Below are 19,040 nucleotides of genomic sequence, written 5' to 3' on the forward strand. Positions count from 1 at the left end.
TTTCTCTTATCTCTTTTTCTCTTTGACCAATGAAACAATGGTTTGCGTCTCAGTGAGGACTGCCCTCTTCTGAAGATATATATATGCTTACCTCATGTAACAAAAGTTAGAGATTGCTTTGACCAACTTCTGTGTCAGTGTTCAGTCTCTCAGCCATGCGTGGATATTAACCCCCTGGGGGGGTACATTGATTCGGAACACCAGAGTGTATCTAAAATGCCCTAATTTAGGGCTGCTTTAACACCGTCCTCACCTAGCTCTGAATCCTCCTTCTGCAAATGGCAGGGTGAGGAGCCGGCGCATCTCCTCTCCTACATAGCGCCCCATACCTCTTACATCCAGTGATGTCACCTTTGTTGTAGACGTTGTCTTTCCTCATCTTCTCCATTCAGACCAGACCGCTATGATGATTTTTCAGCCATCTTCCGTCTCTGCAGAGATTGACAGACATTAGTTTCCCACATTTCCATAATCTTCACATCTTCTGAACACCCTTTCCTGTCACCGCCAATACTATACTGCATAAAACAATCCCCCTGGAAATACTGCTACCACACAGATAGTGCCCCAATACTGTGCCCGCTATGTCCCCAATACTATACTGCAGAAACACTACCCCTGGGAATACTACTACCACACAGATAGTGCCCCATTCAACAATTATTGGCACACAGTGCTCTAAAAAATAACTGCGCCCAGACACTAATAGTATAAAGATAATGTCCCCCCAAAATAATTGTGCTAAGCTGATACTGTGCCAGGGTGCCCCCACAAAATCCCACCAATAGAAATAATTCTCTGCCAGAGCACACTTAGTAGTAATAATGCCCCTATAGTGCCAATACTAGTGATCATGTTCCTCATAGCCCCCAGTAGTAGTAAAGCTCCCCATAATACCCCCTAGTAGTAATAATTCTCCTTATAATATGACAGTACATGAAATAACCCCACTTAGTGGCCACAGTTGAGCTAATGTCCCCATAACGTATGCCAGTATAAAATACCCCTATATAGTGCTCCTCTCCCCCTTCCCCATAGTCCCCCATAATATGACAGTAAAAAAATTCCCCTTCTTAGGGCCCCCAGATGCCCCTATAGTGCTCCTCTCCCCCATAATGTGCCAGTAAAAAATGCCCCTTTTTAGTGGCACCAGATGCCCCAATAGTGCCGCTCTCCCCTATAGTGCCTCCCATAATGTGCCAGTAAAAATGCCCCCTTAGTGCCACCAGATGCCATAGCGCCCCCCATAATGTGGCAATAAAGAAAGGCCCCTTTAGAGCCCCCACTTCCTCATAGTGGCCCCAAATAATGCCCATATAGTGCCACCAGATGCCCCATAGTGCCGCTCTCCCCTATAGTGCCCCCCATAATGTGCCAAAAAAAGCCCCTTTAGAGCCGCCAGACGCCCCTATAGTGCTCCTCTCCCCTATGGTACCCCCGCATAATGTGCCAGTAAGAAATGCCCCCAAGTGCCCCCCCAAAAAACAGGCAATAAATAAATGCCCCCAGAGTGCCACCCCCCAAAAAAAATTGAGCTGTAAGAAATGCCAGATGCCCCCATAGTGCCAGCTCCCCTCCCAAAAACAAAACACTAATACTTACCTTCATCAGCAGTGATGCGATGCAGGTCTCTTCCGGCCTGTGTCCCACTGCTGTGTGCTGCCCGGCTCAGGCGGCGCGATGATAATGACGTCATCGCGCCGCCTGATCCGGCCTCTGATAGGCTGCAGGCCTTAGTGCCTGCGGCCTATCAGAAGAACAGGGAAGGGAGACGCCTCTCCCTCCCCTGCCCCGCCGCAACACAGCCATCTGTATCGCTGTCCTGAGGACGGCAATACAGATGAATATGAGCGCTTCCACAACCGCCACCGGCAACTAGCCCTGAGGGATAAAAAAATATATAAATTATTCATTGCGCCACTGTCAGGCCAGCATGACATTCGGGGCACTGGACAAAACATCGGGGGCTCAAGCCCCGAATGTTTTGACCTAACGACATCCCTGCCCCCCAGCATACAATCTCGCACGGCCGGCCCCCCCTCCAGTATATAATCTCGCACGGCAGCCCCCCTCCAGTATATAATCTCGCACGGCAGCCCCCCTCCAGTATATAATCTCGCACGGCAGCCCCCCTCCAGTATATAATCTCGCACGGCAGCCCCCCTCCAGTATATAATCTCGCACGGCAGCCCCCCTCCAGTATATAATCTCGCACGGCAGCCCCCCTCCAGTATATAATCTCGCACGGCAGCCCCTCTCCAGTATATAATCTCGCACAGCAGCCCCCCTCAGTATATAATCTCGCACAGCAGCCCCCCTCAGTATATAATCTCGCACGGCAGCCCCCCTCAGTATATAATCTCGCACGGCAGCCCCCCCCCCCTCAGTATATAATCTCGCACGGCAGCCCCCCCCCCTCAGTATATAATCTCGCACGGCAGCCCCCCCTCCTCAGTATATAATCTCGCACGGCAGCCCCCCCTCAGTATATAATCTCGCACAGCAGCCCCCCTCAGTATATAATCTCGCACAGCAGCCCCCCTCAGTATATAATCTCGCACAGCAGCCCCCCTCAGTACATAATCTCGCACAGCAGCCCCCCTCAGTATATAATCTCGCACAGCAGCCCCCCTCAGTATATAATCTCGCACAGCAGCCCCCCTCCCACCTGTATACAATCTCACACAGAATCCCCCGCTGCATACAATTGTCAGCCCCTCCCCAGTATTCACATCCACCGTCAGACTCTCTCCCCTCTCAGTGCTACAGACGCTGCTGAGCTGAGCAGCCATCATCACTGACCTTCCTACTCTGCAAACAGTCAGCTAGCGCCTGTGATAGCAGAGCACCGTCACGTGACATTGTGACGTCAGGAGGTCCTTACAGAAGATAGTAGTTAGCCATGTTCTTGGTAGAGCCGCTGGTCTCTTTCTTTCTAGTGTAGCACATGGGAGGAGCAGCGGAGGAGCCGCCCAGCTCAGAAGGCGAGGCTAAACCCAAGTGTCAGGCGTGCCTTTAACTGTGAGCCAGATCTGCCGGCTGCTTGTGTCCTCGCCCTCCTTGGATCACCCGATTATCTTTGGTAAGTGTGACACGTCCGGTATGGCAGTGACGTCTTCACTGTGTGGAGCCAGGAGCCCGGACGGTGAACTGGAAGACGGGTTCTCTGCTTTCTGACTGGAACTCTGGCGCCGAGCTACTGTGGGCTCTGGCAAACAGGGCTGTCGTGTGACGTCACAACTAATTACACATCGGCTTGTCATGACTGGGCTGTGACGTCACAGAAGTGCACCTGGTTCATGTCCGAAATCAGGAGTTTTCAGGAAGAAGTGGTTTGGGAAATGCTGAGTCTCTTCAGCTGGATTCTCTTATTAACCCCTTCAACCCCGGGCCTGTTTTCACCTTCCTGCCCAGGCCATTTTTTTTACAAATCTGACCAATGTCACTTTATGTGGTGATAACTTTAAAACGCTTTTACTTATCCAGGCTATTCTGAGATTGTTTTCTCGTCACATATTGTACTTCATGACAGTAGTAAAAAAATAATAATTTTTATTTATAAAAAAATATAAAATTTTACCAAAAATGTTGAAAAATTAGCAAATTGAAAAAAATGTATTTCTCTACTTTTATAATAGATAGTAATACCTCCAAAATAGTAATTACTTTACATTCCCCATATGTCTACTTCATGATTGGATCATTTTGTGAATGACATTTTATTTTTTTGGGATGTTAGAAGCTTAGAAGTAAATCTTAAAATTTTTTTTGATTTCAACATTTTTATTGATATTTTTTTCAACAAAAGTATCAGCATATCATGGCTAAACATAGACATGTTAAGGTGGGTGCAGCCACCAAAGAGGTAGATCCAGTAACAAAATTTCCATTATCATGGAAAGTATGGCATAACATTGACAGTTAGAAACCACAAACAAGATCAAGTAAAACAATATTATATTGCAATGATATTACCAAACGGACAAAGGCATGTCAGTGAAGTGTTTTTACATAAACACCATGGTATCACAACCAATTCGTACAGTAACGTATCTGTCATATCAGTAGGCTAAACTACAGGAGGGACCCAAATAGAAAGATATCTGAGAGTGAGTCTATGCACCTTCCTCTATATAAACACGTTCTGTAAAGGTCACTCATTGGGAGAATTTCGAGTGTGCAATCCAGGGACTCCAGGTATATCTATACTTAGCAGGAGGGAGCATTGAGGGGGGAATCATTCTCTCATAACGACAAGTGTTATTCAACTCCGCTACCACCTCTGAAATATCAGGAGAGATCACTTTTTTCCAATGGCGGGTTATGACTAATTTAGCTCCAAGTAAAACACGCCCCGTGATGGGTCTATATGGTGGATGAATGCGTTGGATACCCAAAAATAAAATCTTAAAATTTTTAACAACATTTCCAAAACCCAATTTTTTTCAGTACCAGTTCAGTTATGAAGTCACTCTTTGGGGCTTACATATTAGAAAATACCCATAAATCACCACATTTTAGAAACTACACCCCTCAAGCTATTCAAAACTGATTTTACAAACTTTGTTAACCCTTTAGGTGCCCCACGAGATTTAAAGGAAAATGTGAATGAAATTTTAAAATTTCACTTTTTTTTTAGCAGATTTAAAATTTTAAGCTTTTTTTTTTTTTTCTTTCAACACATCAAGGGTTAACAGCCAATCAAAACTTAAAATATATTACCCTGAATCTGGAGTTTACAGAAACATCCCATATGTGCTCAAAAACTGATGTATGGGCGCACAGCATGCTTCAGAGTGGAAGGAGCACCATATGGCTTTTGGAGAGTGGATTTATCTGGAATGTTAATTGGGAGCTATGGCGCATGTGAAGACACCCTGAGGTGGCCCTACAGTGGAAACACCCAAAAAGTGACCCCATTCTGGAAACTACACCCCTCAAGGAATATTTCAAAGTGTGTAATGAGCACTTTGACCCATTGGGCGTTTCACAGAATTAGGCCTCTTTCACACGACCGTTTTTTTTTCTTTCCGTTTTGCGGCCCGTTTTTTGCTTTCCGTATACGGTCCGTATACGGTCCGTATACGAAACCATCCATTTCAATGGTTCCGCAAAAAAAACGGAATGTACTCCGTATGCATTCCGTTTCCGTATTTCCGTTTTTCCGTTCCGTTGAAAGATAGAACATGTCCTATATTTGGCCGCAAATCACGTTCCGTGGCTCCATTAAAGTCTATGGGTCCGCAAAAAAACGGAATGCATACGGAAATGCATCCGTATGTCTTCCGTATCCGTTCCGTTTTTTGCGGAACCATCTATTGAAAATGTTATGCCCAGCCCAATTTTTTCTATGAAATTACTGTATACTGTATTTGCCATATGGAAAAACGGAACGGAAAAACGAAACGGAAACACAACGGAAACAAAAAACGGAACAACGGATCCGTTTAAAACGGACCGCAAAACACTGAAAAAGAATACTGTCGTGTGAAAGAGGCCTCAGGAGACGCTTGGCTGTGAAAATGAAAAATTATATATTTTTTTCCAATAAAAGTTGCTTTACACTCAAATTTTTTACTTTGACAAGGGGTAACAGGACAAAATGTACCCCACATTTTGTTCCCCATTTACCCCCCGAATACGCCAACACCCCATATGTGCTCAATAAATGATGTATGGGTGCATGGCAGGGTTCAAAAGGGAAGTAGCGCCATAGGGCTTTTGGACAGATTTTGCAGGATTGGCTTTTGGGAGCTATGTCGCATATAAAGACACCCTGAGGTACCCCTAGAGTGGAAATCCCCAAAAAGTGACCCCATTCTGGAAACCACCTCTCAAGGAATATTTCAAGATGTGTAGTGAGAACTTTGTCCTCAAAGGTGATTCATGAAATTGGCTGTGAAAATGAAAAATTTAAATATTATCCTGAAAAATTGACTTTAGGCCCAAATTTTTCACTTTCAAAAGGGGGAACTGGAGAAAATGTATTTCCCATTTTCTCCTGATTACCGCAATACCTCATATGTGCTTGTATACTGCTATTTGGGTGTACCACAGGGGTCAGAAGGAAAGGAGCACCAAATGGGTTCTGGAAGGCAGATTTCACCGGAATAATTCACAGGTGCCATTTTGCAATTGAACACATCCTGAGGTACCCCTAGAGTGGAAACCCCCCAAAAGTGATCCCATTCTGGAAACAACACCCCTCAAGGATTATTTCAAGGTGTGTAGTGAGCACTTTGACCCATCGGGCGTTTCACAGAATTAGGAAACACTGGGCTGTGAAAAATTACAATTCCCCCCCCCACCCACATTGTTCACTTTCACAAGGACAAAGTGCACCCCACATTTTGTTACCCATTTCCCCCAGAATACGCCAACACCCCATATGTGCTCAAAAAAGATGTATGGGCGCACAGCAGGGCTCTATAGTCAAACAGCTAAATCTGGATTTTGCTGACCTGAATTGGCAGACATGGTCTCTAGCTGCAATGTCGCATTAAATAAATTTCCTGAGGTCCCCAGAAATGAAAAACCCCAAGAAGTGATCCCATTTCGGAATAAGCACCCCTGTACGAACATTTTAAGTGGTAGAAAGGGTACTTTTTGGCAAACGGGTATCTTACAAAAGACACAAATACTTGAGAAAGCATTTCAAATCACACATTTGTAAAAAAAAATATAATTACTAGCAGACCCCAAATTTTCCTTCACAAGGGGTTAAAGAAGAAAATGCACCCCAGGTTGTGTTCCCCATTTTCTCCCCATTCAGGAAACACCCCATATGTGCTGGTAGCCTGCTGTATGGGCGCACAACAGGCAAATATGAATTTTGCTGACAGGCCTGAATAAACAGACATGGATTTTAGGTGCCATGTCGCATTAAAGGGGTTGTCCGAGTTATATTTGATGACCTATCCTCAGGATAGGTCAACAATATCAGATCGGCGGGTCCGACACCCCCGCTGAGCAGCTGTTTGAAGAGGAGGCGCGCGCCGTGCCAGCGCTGCCTCCTCTTCACTGTTTACCTTCTTGCTGTTGCATCTGCAGTGGTGAGCAGGTGTAATTACACCCAAGCAGTCCCATTCATTTCAATGGGACGGCTTTCGTGTAATTACACCTGCTCACCACTGCAGATGCAACGGCGAGAAGGTAAACAGTGAAGAGGAGGCAGTGCTGGTACGGCTCGCGCCTCCTCTTCAAACAGCTGATCGGCGGGGGTGCCGGGTGTCGGACCCCCGCCGATCTGATATTGATGACCTATCCTGAGGATAGGTCATTAATAAATATAACTTGGACAACCCCTTTAAATACATTTCCTGAGGTCCCCAGAAATGAAAAACCCCAAAAGGTGACCCCATTTCGGAAAAAGCACCCCGTACGAATATTTTAAGTGGTAGAAAGGGTACTTTTCGTCAAACGGTGTCTCTCAAAATAAATCACACATTTGTAAAAATGAAAAATTACTAGCAGACCCCAATTTTTAACTTTCACAAGGGGTTAAAGGAGAAAATGCACCCCAGCATATGTTCCCCATTTTCTCCCCTTTTTGAAAACACCCCATATGTGCTTGTAGCCTGCTGTATTGGCACACAGCAGAGCTCTAGAGGTAAAGTGCAAAAACTGTTTTTTGCAGGCCTGAATAAAAAGACATGGATTTTAGCTGCCATGTCGCATTAAATACATTTCCTGAAGTCCCCAGAAAATAAAAATGCCAAGAAGTGACCCCATTTTGAAAAAACACCCCCATACGAACATTTTAAGGGATGGAAAGGGTACTTTTGACCTAACGGTTGTCTCAAAGAAAAGAATATGTAGTGGTTGTTGGAAAGTGGATATGAAATCGAGGTCGACTAAATCGGGATATAAAGTGGAAATATTTCAGGGAGATGAAAAAAAAAATCCATGGATGAGTGGTTGCTTCGGAAGCATTCTTTCATGCAGAGGCCTGGTTTATCAGGGCAGGTGTCGCACTGATAAATTGTGTCCTTTCGTATTCCCCTTTTGTAACAAACCCGACATCATTTTTGGGTCTTTCCTCTTTTTGCTGTTTGTGGTACTTCACCAGGGAAATGTTGTCCTGGTACAACACGGGCACCATGGCCTCCTGAATTACTCGGGCCCTCCCCTTCCTGACTTTGGAAAATTAGGGCCTTGATTACCACCTCTTGGAACGGAAGGAAAGTTCCTGTGTGGCCTGCAGTTCGATGTAAAATGTACGCATTGTACATTGCCATCTGTACAATGTATACGGCCAGCTTTTTGTACCACACCTTAGTTTTACGCATGGCACTGTAAGGCTTCAGAACTTGATCGGACAGATCAACCCCTCCCATGTGCCTGTTGTAATGAAGGATGCAGTCTGGCTTGTTGACAGGGGTAGTGGTACCTCGCACTTGGGCAGGAGAACTGGTGTTGGTGTGAATGGTGGTTAGTACAAGGACATCCCTCTTGTCCTTACCAGCCAGCATGTTCTCATGGCAGAGATCCTTACTGTCGCCTTTTCAGAGTAGTTGCCCTACCAGGGATCTAGGGAGCCCTCTTTGATTTTTGCGTTCTGTGCCGCAAGCCACAGTACCTCTGGCTTTTAGGGACATAAATAGGGGTATGTTGGTGTAATAGTTAACCACATAGAGGTGGTAACCATTATCCAGCAGTGGGTGCAGTAAGTCCCACACGATCTTCCAGTAACTCCTAGGACGGGGGGGCATTCTGGGGGTTCTATCCGGGAATCTTTCCCCTCATAAACCCGGAACCTGTAGGTGTACCCGGAGGTACTCTCGCACAGCTTGTACATTTTAATTCCGTACTGTGCCCGCCTGCTGGTCTGGTATTGGCAGCGTTTAACCCTTCCTTTAAAATGTACAAGGGACTTGTCTATGCTAATTTCTGGGGTGAACACCTCTGTAAATTTTGCGTTGAAGTGCTCCAGGAGGGGTCTTATTTTGAATAGATGGTCAAAATGTGGGTCATTTTTGGGGGTGGGGAGGCACTGAGCGTTATCATTATAATGTAGGAATTTCAAAATGGATTCAAATCTTGAGCGGGACATGGCCATATTGTAAATTGGAGTGTGGTACAAGACATCTGAACTCCAATATTGTCTCATTTCTTTTTTTTTTTTTTTTTTTTTTTTTTTTTACCAGGCCCATATGCAGCAACAGCCCCCAAAATGTCATAATGTCGGATGCATTACTGGGGTCCAACCTAGGGGTCTAGCATATGAGGATGTTGGGTTTTGAGCTATAAACTGCTGGGCGTACAAATTTGTTCGGGTCACAATCAAATTTATGACATTGTCAGAGAAATACATTTAAAGCGAACCTTTCACCTCATTTTCACCTTATAAACCAGCAACAGTACCTTATAGATTATCTTGAGTGTGTTGTTATGCATGTTAGTGCCGCTTTCCTGGGCTCTTTATACTTCAAAAAATCGTCTTATAATCTTCACATTCTGTGCTCCAACAGTCATGCAAACAGTCAAGGGGGTAGCCCTTCCATCTCCTCTGGCCGTACCGCCCCTGCCCTAACCCCTCCTCTATGCTCCTAACTGACAGCCGGCTCAGTCGCCGGGACGGCGCTTCTGAAACGTGCGCATGCGCCGTCCTCCTGATTCGCCGCGCAATCCCGTCTTTCTTGCTGACAAAAGCGCGATCATGTAAGAGAATCGCGCATGCGCCTTACGCAATGCCGGCCTGTCTGCTCTCCCTCCCGTGCGCGCGCTCCACTATTGTGAGCAAGAAAGACGGGGTTGCGCGGCGAATCAGGAGGACGGCGCATGCGCACGTTTCAGAAGCGCCGTCCCGGCGACTGAGCCGGCTGTCAGTTAGGAGCATAGAGGAGGGGTTAGGGCAGGGGCGGTACGGCCAGAGGAGATGGAAGGGCTACCCCCTTGACTGTTTGCATGATTGTTGGAGCACAGAATGTGAAGATTATAAGACGATTTTTTGAAGTATAAAGAGCCCAGGAAAGCGGCACTAACATGCATAACAACACACTCAAGATAATCTATAAGGTACTGTTGCTGGTTTATAAGGTGAAAATGAGGTGAAAGGTTCGCTTTAAAAAAAATCTATTTTAGGGCTCTTTCACACTTGCGTTCTTGTCTTCCGGCATAGAGTTCCGTCGTCGGGGCTCTATGCCGGAAGAATCCTGATCAGGATTATCCTAATGCATTCTGAATGGAGAGAAATCCGTTCAGGATGCATCAGGATGTCTTCAGTTCCGGAACGTTTTTTGGCCGGAGAAAATACCGCAGCATGCTGCGCTTTTTGCTCCGGCCAAAAATCCGGAACACTTGCCGCAAGGCCGGATCCGGAATTAATGCCCATTGAAAGGCATTGATCCGGATCCGGCCTTAAGCTAAACGTCGTTTCGGCGCATTGCCGGAGCCGACATTTAGCTTTTTCAGAGTGGTTACCATGGCTGCCGGGACGCTAAAGTCCTGGCAGCCACGGTAAAGTGTAGTGGGGAGCGGGGGAGCAGTATACTTACCGTCTGTGCGGCTCCCGGGGCGCTTCAGAGTGACGTCAGGGCGCCCCAAGCGCATGGATCATGTGATCACATGGACACGTCATCCATGCGCATGGGGCGCTCTGACGTCATTCTGGAGCGCCCCGGGAGCCGCACGGACTGTAAGTATACCGCTCCCCCGCTCCCCGCTCCTACTATGGCAACCAGGACTTTAATAGCGTCCTGGGTGCCATAGTAACACTGAAAGCATTTGGAAGACGGTTCCGTCTTCAAATGCTTTCAGTACACTTGCGTTTTTCCGGATCCGGCGTGTAATTCCGGCAAGTGGAGTACACGCCGGATCCGGACAACGCAAGTGTGAAAGAGGCCTTACACGTGAGGGGCTTGTATTGAATTTACGATAAAGAAAAAAAGAGAAAGAAGGAAAAGAGAAAAAGATGAGTGAAAGAATAAGGGAAAAAAAAAAAAAGCACTGACACCTGAGCAGATGCTGTCAGTAATTGACAGTACTGACCGGCGCTCAGCAGGTGCAGGACCCACGCACACAGACGGCACGTACATGGGTTCATAAATCTAACCTAGTACTAACAAAAATTTACTTATATGTGTGTGTGTGTGTGGGGGGGGGGGGGAATGGAGGGAATGGAGGCACAGGGAAAATGGGGATCTGAAACTGCTGCAGATGAGCCAAAGATCACTACAGCTGAAAAAAACACATTGGGGAAACTTCTAAAACTGTTTCAAAGGAAAAATGGTTTAGTTACTCATAGCAGCCAATCAGATTCCACCTATTATTTTCCAAAGGAGCTCTGAAAAATGAAAGGTAAAACCTGATTGGTTGCTATGGGCAACTAAGGCTACTTTCACACTTGCGTTCAGAGCGGGTCCGTCTGGTATCTGCACAGACGGATCCGCTCCTATAATGCAAACGCTTAGATCCGTTCAGAACGGATCCGTTTGCATTATCATGAACAAAAAAAAAAAAAAAATTTTTTTTTTTTTGTTCATGATAATGCAAACGGATCTGTTTTGACTTTACATTGAAAGTCAATGGGGGACGGATCCGTTTGAAAATTGCACCATATTGTGTCAACTTCAAACGGATCCGTCCCCATAGACTTACATTGTAAGTCTGGACGGATCCGTTTGCCTCCGCACGGCCAGGCGGACACCCGAACGCTGCAAGCAGCGTTCAGGTGTCCGTCTGCTGAGCGGAGGACAAACGCTGCCAGACTGATGCATTCTGAGCGGATCCGCCTCCACTCAGAATGCATTAGGACTGGACGGATCCGTTCGGGGCCGCTTGTGAGACCCTTCAAACGGAGCTCACAAGCGGACACCCGAACGCTAGTGTGAAAGTAGCCTAAACCAGGTTTTCCGTTCGTCAGTTTTGACAAATCTCTCCCTGGATCTTGCCACAAGAGGGTATAAAAGTGCTTCCACACTGCCCTATAAAAAGGCCCTCAGAGGCTTCTTTTGGATAGTGTGCCTCTTGGCAAAAGATAATTGAATGCAAGATATGCTTCTGTCACAGTTGACAGAGGGGACACATCATTGGACTGAGAGAAGCAGGACGGTCGTTTTTACAAATTGCTTGCCATCTAGGCTGTTCTGACCTAGCTGATAGGAGGTGTTGGGAGTAGGGTTGTCATGATCGCAAAATTTTAATTCTATTTCGATACCATAAAAAAGTATTGCAATACTTGTTACCATTCGATACTACGCGAAAAAAAATAAACCGCCAAAAAAGCCGCACGCATTCTGCATTTTATGGAATGTCTGGTCCATAATAGAACAGTCCCATCCTATTTTTTGGGGGGACAAGGTGACAAAAAAATGGTGAATCACACATTATTTTTTTTTCTCTTATGGCGTTCAGCGCACAGGAAATATTTTTAAATATTTTGGATATGGCAATATGTAATATATTTATTTATACATTGTTTATATATTTTATATGTAAGATTGGGAAAGGGGGTGATATTAACCCCTTCCCGACCAGTGCCATAATAGAATGGCGCAGCGGGACGTGACTTGCCGGCCAGGGCCGTACTATTATGGCCCGCTGATCAGCTGCAGGGGACCAGCTGTTCCCGTTATCCGGAACCCATGCTGTATGCGCCGGCATCGGTGAAAATACAGATGCCGGCACATTAACCACTTCTATGCTGCGGTCAGAGCTGACTGAGACCTAGAAGGGGTTTGCTGCGGGTGAGGGAGCCCATTGGATCCCCGCGCTGCTGTGGCGGGGACCCGATGGGTAAGAAGGCAGCCCCATGCTGTGCAGAGGCCGCCCAATGGCTTTCATGGCATCATTGCTGTTAATATGAGGCACATTGTTTTCTAAATTTGGACCTGCATGTGCCTCAAATTAATAGTAATTAACCTAATCATGTGTATGGTTGTAATGTTACCCATTAATTGATAAGGTGCTTGGGGCAACTTACTTTTAATGTCAGGTACATGGGGGTACTAATGTAATAGCACCATGTACCTCAGATTAATAATAGGTGACCCCATCTTCTCAAATTATGGCTACTGGCAACATTGCGGTTAATGCGTCACATTAACCCCAAGTCTTGCTGGCTGCCTGACACAAGTTTTTTGCCTGCCTTTATTTTGAGGCAGGCTAATAATCTTGCAGTTTGTGGGACGGGTACCTGCGCCGGCTGCTTTTCAGAGCACTAATGGCTGGGGACTGAAGAACACAAGACTCAGGAGGAGGAGGCTGCCGCTTCCCGAGCACACTAGCTGAGACGGCGCAGTGGTAAACCCTCCCCTGTCCCTCCTCCTACTTTAATATTAGCCACACATTCATTGGTGGCAGCGGTGCGACCAGCGTCAGAGCCCGCTCATTTTATTGGGCTCTGCGTCGTCGTCATGGGTGGGATTCCTTGCCGCTGTACAAAGTATCACAACCACTGTCCCCAAGCCAGACTGCATCCTGGACTACAATAGACACGATGGGGGGGGGGCGGTTGTTCTTTCAGATCAAGTTATGAAGCCCTACAATGCCACATGAAAAACAAAAGTGTGGTACAAAAAGCTGGCCGTGCACCTCGTACAGATGGCGCTGTACAATGCATTTGTGCTTTTTAAATCTAGAGGCCATTCAAGAACATTCCTACAGTTTCAAGAGGTGGTGATAAAGGCCCTAATTTTTTCTAACCAAGCAATCGAGGGCCCCAGTAGTTCTGCAAGTTACAGTGACAGAGTTGTACCAGGGCAACATTTTCCTGGTGAACTCCCCCAAACAGCGAGAAAGGGAAGGACCCAAAAAAAGATTCAGGGTGTGTTCCAAAATGGGGATAAGGAAAGACACCATTCACCTTTGCGAAACCTGTCCTGAAAAACCTTGCCTGTGCATCAAGGATTGTTTCAGAATCTATCACTCATCCATGGAATAATTTCATCCTTGATGTACCGTGTAATTTTACCACCTTATAACTTATTTTGTCCACAGAGCTTACATATCCACTTTTCACCAACCACTACATATTAACCACCTCCGGACCGCCTAACGCAGGATCGCGTTCCGGAGGTGGCAGCGCTGCGCAGAGTCACGCATATATGCGTCATCTCGCGAGACGCGAGATTTCCTGTGAACGCGTGCACACAGGCGCGCGCGCTCACAGGAACGGAAGGTAAGAGAGTTGATCTCCAGCCTGCCAGCGGCGATCGTTCGCTGGCAGGCTGGAGATGTGTTTTTTTTAACCCCTAACAGGTATATTAGACGCTGTTTTGATAACAGCGTCTAATATACCTGCTACCTGGTCCTCTGGTGGTCCCCTTTGTTTGGATCGACCACCAGAGGACACAGGTAGCTCAGTAAAGTAGCACCAAGCACCACTACACTACACTACACCCCCCCCCCCCGTCACTTATTAACCCCTTATTAGCCCCTGATCACCCCTGATCACCCCATATAGACTCCCTGATCACCCCCCTGTCATTGATTACCCCCCTGTCATTGATCAACCCCCTGTAAAGCTCCATTCAGACGTCCGCATGATTTTTACGGATCCACTGATAGATGGATCGGATCCGCAAAACGCATCCGGACGTCTGAATGAAGCCTTACAGGGGCGTGATCAATGACTGTGGTGATCACCCCATATAGACTCCCTGATCAGCCCCCTGTAAAGCTCCATTCAGATGTCCGCATGATTTTTACGGATGCACTGATAGATGGATCGGATCCGCAAAACGCATCCGGACGTCTGAATGAAGCCTTACAGGGGCATGATCAATGACTGTGGTGATCACCCACCTGTCATTGATTACCCCCCTGTAAAGCTCCATTCAGATGTCCGCATGATTTTTACGGATGCACTAATAGATGGATCGGATCCGCAAAACGCATACGGACGTCTGAATGAAGCCTTACAGGGGCGTGATCAATGACTGTGGTGATCACCCCATATAGACTCCCTGATCACCCCCCTGTCATTGATTACCCCCCTGTCATTGATCACCCCATATAGACTCCCTGATCACCCCCCTGTCATTGATCACCCCCCTGTCATTGATCACCCCTCTGTAAGGCTCCATTCAGACATTTTTTTTGGCCCAAGTTAGCGGAATTATTTTTTTTTTTCTTACAAAGTCTCATATTCCACTAACTTGTGTCAAAAAATAAAATCTCACATGAACTCACCATACCCCTCACGGAATCCAAATGCGTAAAATTTTTTAGACATTTATATTCCAGACTTCTTCTCACGCTTTAGGGCCCCTAGAATGCCAGGGCAGTATAAATACCCCACATGTGACCCCATTTCGGAAAGAAGACACCCCCAGGTATTCTGTGAGGGGCATATTGAGTCCATGAAAGATTGAAATTTTTGTCCCAAGTTAGCGGAACGGGAGACTTTGTGAGAAAAAAATTAAAAATATCAATTTCCGCTAACTTGTGCCAAAAAAAAAAAATTTCGATGAACTCGCCATGCCCCTCATTGAATACCTTGGGGTGTCTTCTTTCCAAAATGGGGTCACATGTGGGGTATTTATACTGCCCTGGCATTCTAGGGGCCCTAAAGCGTGAGAAGAAGTCTGGTATCCAAATGTCTAAAAATGCCCTCCTAAAAGGAATTTGGGCACCTTTGCGCATCTAGGCTGCAAAAAAGTGTCACACATCTGGTATCGCCGTACTCAGGAGAAGTTGGGGAATGTGTTTTGGGGTGTCATTTTACATATACCCATGCTGGGTGAGAGAAATATCTTGGTCAAATGCCAACTTTGTATAAAAAAATGGGAAAAGTTGTCTTTTGCCAAGATATTTCTCTCACCCAGCAAGGGTATATGTAAAATGACACCCCAAAACACATTCCCCAACTTTTCCTGAATACGGCGATACCACATGTGTGACACTTTTTTGCAGCCTAGGTGGGCAAAGGGGCCCATATTTCAAAGAGCACCTTTAGGATTTCACAGGTCATTTACCTACTTACCACACATTGGGGCCCCTGGAAAATGCCAGGGCAGTATAACTACCCCACAAGTGACCCCATTTTGGAAAGAAGACACCCCAAGGTATTCCGTGAGGGGCATGGCGAGTTCCTAGAATTTTTTATTTTTTGTCACAAGTTAGTGGAAAATGCTGATATTTTTTTTTTAATTTTTTTTTTTCATACAAAGTCTCATATTCCACTAACTTGTGACAAAAAATAAAAACTTCCATGAACTCACTATGCCCATCAGCGAATACCTTGGGGTCTCTTCTTTCCAAAATGGGGTCACTTGTGGGGTAGTTATACTGCCCTGGCATTCTAGGGGCCCAAATGTGTGGTAAGGAGTTTGAAATCAAATTCTGTAAAAAATGACCAGTGAAATCCGAAAGGTGCTCTTTGGAATATGGGCCCCTTTGCCCACCTAGGCTGCAAAAAAGTGTCACACATCTGGTATCTCCGTACTCAGGAGAAGTTGGGGAATGTGTTTTGGGGTGTCATTTTACATATACCCATGCTGGGTGAGAGAAATATCTTGGCAAAAGACAACTTTTCCCATTTTTTTTATACAAAGTTGGCATTTGACCAAGATATTTGGTCATTTTCCGCTAACTTGTGACAAAAAATAAAAAGTTCTATCAACTCACTATGCCCATCAGCGAATACCTTAGGGTGTGTACTTTCCGAAATGGGGTCATTTGTGGGGTGTTTGTGCTGTCTGGCAATTGTAGAACCTCAGGAAACATGACAGGTGTTCAGAAAGTCAGAGCTGCTTCAAAAAGCGGAAATTCACATTTTTGTACCATAGTTTGTAAACGCTATAACTTTTACCCAAACCATTTTTTTTTTTTACCCAAACATTTTTTTTTTATCAAAGACATGTAGAACAAAAAATTTAGAGCAAAATTTATATATGGATCTCGTTTTTTTTTGCAAAATTTTACAACTGAAAGTGAAAAATGTCATTTGTTTGCAAAAAAATCGTTACATTTCGATTAATAACAAAAAAAGTAAAAATGTCAGCAGCAATGAAATACCACCAAATGAAAGCTCTATTAGTGAGAAGAAAAGGAGGTAAAATTAATTTGGGTGGTAAGTTGCATGACCGAGCAATAAACGGTGAAAGTAGTGTAGGTCAGAAGTGTAAAAAGTGGCCTGGTCTTTCAGGGTGTTTAAGCACTGGGGGCTGAGGTGGTTAATTTCTGTAATACTGTCACCGCCAGATTTCTGAGAAGTTCTGACAGACGTTCTTCAGTACCTCCTGCATGATGTTCTTTTGTTTTGGTTTCGCTTTGACATCTCTTCTCCCTCTCCCAGCTGTCATCTATTAGCAGTGATTGCCTCCCTTTATATCCCCTCCCATACTGCCTCACTTTGCGGTTCATACTACTTCCTGGATTGTGCTCACTGCTAGAAGTTGCAACTGCTGGTTCCTCAGATAAGTCTATTTCTTTATTTGTGTTTTCCTGTTGGCTTGATTCTAGATGACCCTGACTCCCTCCGTATTAAGTGCAGGGAGCCGGTGGTCGTATCCCCTCACTATTATAGGGTTTTCAGGTGTCACTCAGTCTAGGTACGTGGACATGCAATTTTCTATCATAGAGATCTTTGCATGGGCTGAGCAGTCAGGGAGAGCTCTAGGGCTTTTATAGGGCTCACCCTTTTGTTCCTTAGTTTGGGATCAAGTCAGTCGGATCTTTATTTGTTACTTCTTGTTTTCTGCAACACCATCCGTGACATTATAAACCGCCATAACCGTCTTTAGCATGGATCCGGTTTCAGCCTTGACGGACCGCATGCGGGGTCTTTCACTGGAGGTAGCAGAGCTCCGTAAAACTGTATCTCAGTTTCAGGTGACCGGTTCTGCTTGCGTTCATGGAGTTTGTTCTGAGCCTAAGATCTCGCTTCCGGATACCTTCTCTGGGGGTAGTGAGAATTTTGTTCGTTTTAGAGAGGTTTCAAACCCCATTATCGCCTACTTCCCCATTCCTCAGGTGAGGAGCAGAGGGTGGGGATCATCATCTCACTGCTCAGGAATAACGCTCAGTCTTGGGCCTTTTCGCTGCCGGTGGGGGCACGGCCCCTCCGATCAGTGGATGAATTTTTTGTAGCCCTGGGTCAGATATATGATGATCTGGATCGTATTGCTCTGGTTGAATCTAAACTGCGTCTTTTATGCCAGGGTAAACAGTCCGCAGAGATATACTGTTCAGAATTTCGGAGATGGGCAGCTGATACTGGTTGGAATGATGCTGCACTCCGAAGTCAATTTTGCCATGGTCTTTCGGAGGGATTGAAAGATGCCTTTGCCTTTCATGAGAGACCTACCTCCTTGGAGTCTGCCATGTCTCGGGCTGTTCGTATTGACAGGCGTCTTAGAAAGAGAGGAGAGATCACTCCTTCCTGTCATACTCAGACCAAGGACAGTGGGGCGGTCTCATTCAGTGCGCAGGGGTCTCAGTCTCTCTCAATCCCCTCTGAGCAGGAGCCCATGCAGCTGGGTTTGCTTGCCTCTAACAGAGGATTCAGCTCTCAGAGGAGGGTTTGTTTTTGTTGTGGAGGTATAAATCATTTGGCAAATGTTTGTCCCTCTAGGAGATTCAGGGAGTTTTTTGAGGGTAATAAAGAAACAAAAAGAAAAAAGTCCTCTAAAAACGTTCCATCTGTTACTATTGGCAAGGTTGATGCGGAAATTGAAGGTTTTCTGTTTGCTTGTAGTTCCCGTTTTATCCTACCTGCCAGGGTGGCGCTAGAGAGCAAGAACATTGTGAGATTTTTGTAGATAGTGGAGCAGCTGTCAATCTCATTGATAATCAATTTGCTATAACACATGGTTTCCAGATATGCACTTTGGGAAAGGACATACCTGTTTTTGCTATTGATTCCGCTCCACTTTCTCAAAAATCGTTAAAGGGCATAGTTCACAATATCCGATGGACTGTGGGTGATGCTCATGTTGAGGATGTGTCATGTTTCGTCCTAAGTGGATTACCTACTCCTCTAGTGTTGGGGCTACCCTGGCTCACTAAACATAACCCCACCATTGATTGGCAAGCGAGGCAAATAAGTGATTGGAGTGAGTTTTGCAGAGAGAATTGCCTCTCTACGTCTCTTTCAG

The 19,040-nt window shown here is 45.8% G+C and overlaps 1 protein-coding gene across 2 annotated transcripts in view; it reads left to right on the forward strand.

The window, feature by feature from the left end:
• The first annotated feature begins 2,911 nt into the window (after positions 1-2,911).
• INPP1 (inositol polyphosphate-1-phosphatase) overlaps positions 2,912-19,040 on the forward strand; it is a 272,313-nt gene continuing 256,184 nt past the window's right edge. The window contains exon 1 of one of the 2 annotated variants that reach the window (XM_040440671.1): positions 2,912-3,082. The gene's annotated coding sequence lies outside the window, so the exon portion shown is untranslated. Of the gene's footprint in view, positions 3,146-19,040 lie in introns of both variants that reach the window. The other variant, XM_040440672.1, reaches the window with a different exon arrangement.

The sequence above is a fragment of the Bufo bufo genome, chromosome 7 (genome assembly GCF_905171765.1).
Source record: "Bufo bufo chromosome 7, aBufBuf1.1, whole genome shotgun sequence".
In the NCBI taxonomy this organism is placed as follows: domain Eukaryota; kingdom Metazoa; phylum Chordata; class Amphibia; order Anura; family Bufonidae; genus Bufo; species Bufo bufo.